The sequence below is a fragment of the Malurus melanocephalus genome, unplaced genomic scaffold (genome assembly GCF_030028575.1).
Source record: "Malurus melanocephalus ecotype Western Australia unplaced genomic scaffold, MMel_1.1 scaffold_0, whole genome shotgun sequence".
Classification (NCBI taxonomy): domain Eukaryota; kingdom Metazoa; phylum Chordata; class Aves; order Passeriformes; family Maluridae; genus Malurus; species Malurus melanocephalus.
The window spans coordinates 6524870-6531095 of NW_026623232.1; positions in this window are offsets into that span (position 1 = coordinate 6524870).

The following is a 6226-nucleotide window of genomic DNA, read 5'->3' on the forward strand; positions in this document are numbered from 1 at the left end:
GAAAAAAATCTTTCTGTATTAAAAGCAAGGAGTTGTGCTATCTATGTTGAATGGGCATCCATATGTTACACAGGAGTTCTTTAAATCAAATCAAGAGATGCTCTCTTTAGAGTGTAATTGGAATATGGGAATATATTTCTCAAGGAGTTGTAACACATAAGAACTAGAGGTCTAGTTAAATATAATAGTTACATAGGCAGTTAACCATTTAAAGCAACACCATATATAGCACCATATATTACCAAAGACATTTAGTTATTAATTAGTAGTTGCTATTATTATGTAGCATCTAGTGAATCAAAGAGAGAAGTGTCTCATTGAGCCAGGCACAGTTCATCTAAGAGAGAAACAGAAACCAGACAGAGAAAAAAAGGGCAGAATGACTAAAGAAACAAACATGGTCTATCAAAAAATTTTTAAAATACCATAAGAGGCAGGAATAKAAAAAGGCAGAGTAACTGTCTTGCAGCCCTCTAGTCATTTTGTCTGTTTTATCATCTYCTAATCTGCAGGGCAAATTACTCCTGCAGGCTAAATTAATCTGCTACAATTTCTAGCMCAGGGGAGATTTGGAGGAAGGTAAGGGCAATCCTCTGCAGTCTGTTTATGCTCAAAATTGTCATCTCCAGTGGGAATCAGCTTTTGGCTTAGCATTGTGGTGACAGCAGCTCTGTCACCACCTCTGGGAATGACAGATACTTCCCTTTCTCTCTGAGATAGCTGGTGTCTTATGAGCACTTCAGACAAAGCTAAAGATACAGAACTTTGTCACATATCATTTATCAATAATTTTCCTATGCAAAACTCACCTGTCATCCTTTCTACCCATTTCTGTCACTCATTTAGTAACAGTATTGCTGTTATCACATCTGGCAATATCACCTTCTGATTCAGGAGCCTCCTCTCCCCCTTAGAARTTGCCAAGGCTCCTGTGCCCAGCTGTTATACTAGTCTCAGTGGAAAAATTATGTTTTATCCCTCCTACTTTGACATTTCTCCTTCTTCCTTTGCTGTGGAGTATTATTTAATGCTGTATGGCAAATATACAACTCTGTGAGCTATTTTGCAACACAGTTTATATGACAGCTACAATATAAATTTGCCATTTAGAAGGTAAAACTGTAGGTGAGCAACCTGCTTCAGTTCTTGCACTGAGATCCTTTCATTTCCTTAGTCTCGCAGCTTCTTCTGGGAACTGTGCAGGTAATTTCTCAATGCAGACAGTGAGCTCTCRCTGCTTGCAGATGTTTATGGCTGTCTGATTATAAGCAACACTGGTTGTTTTGAATATTTTCTGTCGCTTGAACCTCTGTTTTTTTGTGGTTTAGCTTTGATGTCTGACTTGGCTAACTTAGCATTTGCCAATACAGAAGGCTTTTAGCCCGGGTGGAGAGGACCACACAGTACAAAGGGGCCACGTGACTCAGTAAACCTTACCACAATGTTCATCTTATGCAAGTGCTGCAAATCGAGATGTGAATAATTTCTAGYCCCTGCTCTGCTTTACTTATCATGTTTCAAACCTAAATGCTTACATATATGGTTTGACTGGTCAAAAATGTTTACTAGGGAAAAAAACTGTGTGGAGTTGGCAAACATTTGAATCTTTTTAACCATTTGCAAAATGAACTATTCAGGCTTTGGTGTAAAGCGAAATTTCCAGGTCAATTATAGTCTGAATTTKCTTACTTTTCTTTTAAAATGGGGAAATTCTTAAAACCAAAATGTGCTTAAATTCTGACCTAATACTGTTTTTTTGGTCACATAGAACAGTGTTTTGATATGCTGGGGTTTGTTTGGGGATTTTTTTTTCCCATTTTCCTCTTGAAGTCAGAAAGCAATTTTTTTAATGTTACATTTGCTACCAGACCAATAAAACAGATTATTCACCTAATTGTCCTTGAACTTGACCTGGTATACCTCCTATTTATTACGATCGAGTTGTTTGAGATTGCTTTAAAAAATCACCAGCAAAAAAATCACCAGTGAAAACCAGTTTTAATATTAAGTGACAGCACAACAAAGTTTGTTGGCAAGATTCCCTCTACTACTTACTAGACAGTTAAGGCACACCAAGGGCAGGCACCAAGGCTGACTAAGGCAAAAAGGCAACAACAAACACAATCTGGTCAATCAAAACAGAAATGAACCAAGAACTATCTGTGGGTGGGTGGGTGCGTGTGTTTAGCTGTGTGTGGCAGAAGGACAGTGAGGGCAAGGATAAAAAGGAATACAGCCTAAAAGCCTAACAGCACTCAACTGTACTTATAACTTAACCTTAACTTGTAACTTAACAATTTAACAGCAGAATAACACTTAACAGTATTTAACTTAACTCAAAACTTAAACTTAACAACTTGGCAAAAGAATAACACTTAGCAACATTTAATTTAGCTTATGACTTAACCTAACTTACWGGCCTAACTTACTTATATATCTGCAATTCTTAAACATCTAAGAAAGCAGCATTTCTCCCATATTTGCCATAGCATATGCACACATTTATGCACCCAGACAGAAGGAGCCAGTGCAAGGTTTCTGTGAAAAATTCCCCTTGAAGGTAGGGAAATACTCTGAACGTTTTTGCATCTCCCTAATGGGCAAAGGGTCAGGCCTTGAGGAGTGAGGATATCAGCCCAGGATTTGTCATTGTTTGGGGATGCTTCCAGTACAGCAAACTTGAGAGTTTGCTGGCTCTGAGAGGCATTGCCCTCAGTGAGAGATGCTGGTTGCAGTTGCTGTGGTGCAGAGGAGCTTAAAGGGTCTCATTTTGGACCACTGTTTATAGGGTCACAAGAGCTTAAGTCGTAACAATGTTTCATCCTGGCCACAGTTTGGGTTGGCACACTTTCTTTGAAAATGTGAGAACAGGGAATGCCACTCATGGAAGAAAAATGGTTTCCGAGGCTGTTTGTTAAAAAGCAGGAGCTCCCTTGCCAGCACGAGTCCCTGGGAGCAGACGGTGTTTCTGATAAGCTCCAGAGAGCTGAGYCCGGGGGCTGTTGGTCAAGGCTGAGGTCTCACGAGCATTTCTCAGATCATGGTGTGGCGGGGATATACCACCACACCATTACAGCCATCTTCTGCTTCTGATGATATCTTGATTAAAGAATTAGCACTGTGCAACACTTGAAGAGGTGTGCCACTGGGGTCAGGAACTGGCTGGCATTTCAAAATGCAAAGGAATCATCAGCAGTGGATCAATGCTGCATAAAGGTATTTCTGAGGAAGTTACAGAGGAAGGGACACTCTGACTTATGCTAGTCACTGTTTCCATCAGCTTGTAATCAATATGAAATTGTTATTCAAAAAGTCTGTGTGTTTCAAAATGGGTGGCAAAATGTTCAGGGATACTGGGAGGAGAGTCATACAGTGTGAAATAGATTACATGGTAAGCAGAATCCATTTAAATGAGCTGTGTTTCAACATCACCTTGCGCAAACATAAATCTGTAAGTAAGAAATGTGGAGTTAAGGACAGGCTGTGCTGGSAACCGGAAACTCTGAAAAAGATCCATGAGGGTTAAGAGAGACAAGCAGCTTAGCACAAATTTCTTGTGCTATGAAGTAACAAGAAGTTTCATGCAGCCCAAAGATGTAGAAATAGGGACATAGTGAACCCTGGAGGGGCTCTTGTCCTGCTCTTCAAGTTCTGCTGGAAGGCAGAAGACTAATTAGGTTAAAAGTTAAAAGACCACAAAGATATGATAAAGCTAGCATTAACTGGAAGTGTARGGGAAATACAACAAGTAAATTTGTTTTATGGTGAAGTTTAAGAGGTAAACATTATATTGCCAGATTAGAAGGAGGTGAACTTCATTTATCYGTCCTTTGACAATTATATCATAAACAGGAAATACCTGACTGAGCAAATTAAAACATTTAGTACATTTTGTTCATTACAAAAAATTGAGAGATTTCACCATCTTGTATRTGTACCTGTGTAAATTAGAAATGCAAGATATGAAGCCACTCCTTAATCTCATAGAGGAGGGCAAAACAAAAACCAGTGACTGGAAATGGAAATTAGGGAAATTAAAATGAGAAATTAGGTTGAAATATTTAACAATGAGAGTGATTAACCTTTGAAAAACTGTGGGAGGTTCTCACTTTCCTGTCCCTTGTTATCTTCTAATCAAAGCTGAAATCTCCTGGGAAGAGACCATTTCATTACCAGATCTGCTTTGGGCAAGCCTGAGCAACCAAGGCCCATACAGGAATAGTCAGGTGAAACTTAATATGCCACAATAACAGCATTGGACAAGGTRAGTTATATTGCCTTCTGAATTGATGATCTCTGTACATCTTCATGTATCTCCTAAGTCGGAACTTTCTCTGAACCACACCTGGTAATTGCTCAAATGGCAGAGCTCTACTCTGACCTGGTATGGTCTCACCTTGAGTCCTATGTGCAGTTTTGGTGACCACAATATGAGAAAGACRTAAAGCTATTAAACTACGTCCAAAGGAGGGCTAAGAAGATGGTGAAGGGCCTTAAGGGGAAGCCATATGAGGTGCAATTGAGGTCACTTACTATGTTCAACCTGGAGAAGGCTGAGGGGAGACCTCACTGCMGTTACAACTTCCTTGTGAGGGGAAGAGGAGGGGCAGCACTGATCTCTTCTCTGTGGTGTCCAGTGGCAGGACCCCAGGGAATGCCATGAAGCTGAGTCAGGGGAGTTTTAAAGGAGTTTTATATCTTTAATATAAAGATATTAGAAAAAGGTTCTTTACCTGGTGCATGGTTGGGCACTAGAACAGGATCCCCAGGGAAGTGGTCACAAGCACCAAACATGACAGGGTTCAAAAAGCATTGGGATACTGCTCTCAGGCACATGGTGTGATTTTTGGGGTGTGCTGTGCTGGGCCAGGAGCTGGACTCAACGATCCTTGTATCTCCCTTCCAACTCAGCCTATTCTGTGATTCTCTGAAAAGGAACATTAGGCAAGGAATGATTCTGTGAATCTAAAACATATTTTTCTCAAATATAAATACCTCTCAGTCAAAAAGGATTAATTACTTTCTGTTTTTATTCTTTTTTTTTTTTTTACAATATCTTTCTGAACAATAAAGATATCAGTTTCCATATGCATCTTTATTCACAAAATTATCATGGCAAAATTATCTTCGGTACAGTGAGTAAGGAGCTCAGGCTCTATGGAGGTCTTGTCACGGCTGAGAGCAAGGACATTTTTAGTTTGATGAGAATATCACAGCTGGTTTTAAGAAAATRTTTCTGATACATTCTGAGGAGGCTTTTGGGGTAGATTTAGGCTGTTCAATCCTCTGCACCTTTTTTATCCACTTCAGCACTTTTCACATTTGCAAATCCAGAACTAAATGGTTCATGAAATATCTTGTAACAAATGACGATGATGATACAAAGTAATGGAATAAGCCATTGTTAATATCAGCTATCTGTWTGCCTAACAGCTGTTGCACATAGTTGGATGAAAATGATCAAAATAAACTACTCTTCTTAAYTCAAGAGATAAATTACGCCACAGGTAAGATGCTAAACAATGAAAGAGAAGAGGTTTACCTACATGGAAAGGTTCAACCACATCAGCAATCCCTGTACTTTACATTCTCTTAAGGGTTACAGGCAGCACTCAGAAGGAATAATTACAGCTGTGGGGTGGGGGGATCACAAGGTTTATTAGTGCTTTTGTTAAAAAAATCTTTAAATTTCTCATGCCATGTCTGTGTTTTCCAGAATGACTGAAATGAAGGCTGGTTTAATTTCTGYTATTTGTTGCACATCTTTAAAAAGTAAACTTTCTCAGGCAAAAATGTTCTCATGTATTTCTGTAAAAACCACAGACTCTRGGGGTGTTTTGCAAAGGTCTTGGAAACATTCCACTCTCAGGTGATAAGATCATTTCACACGGGACATGTTGGCTCATTACACTTCCCAACAACCTGTAAGAAGTGAAGTGCCTTTAAGGCATCAATACTTTAGCAAATAAAGTAAGGAGAATTATTTTTTGCCAACAGAAATTATAAGAGAGAGGTATGGAGTTGGCATGCCATTCTCTAAACTGATACCACATAATAAGGTGGACCAAAGGCCTTGAAGGAACAAAATAGTGGTAGAAGCAGATTTTGCTGCTAACCTAAATCCCTGCTCTCCAAGGACCCCATCACTTTCTCTTGTCATATTCTGACTTTGGTGACTACTGAGTCACAGAGACTGAATGACCTTGGGCAATGGGCATGTTTCTGT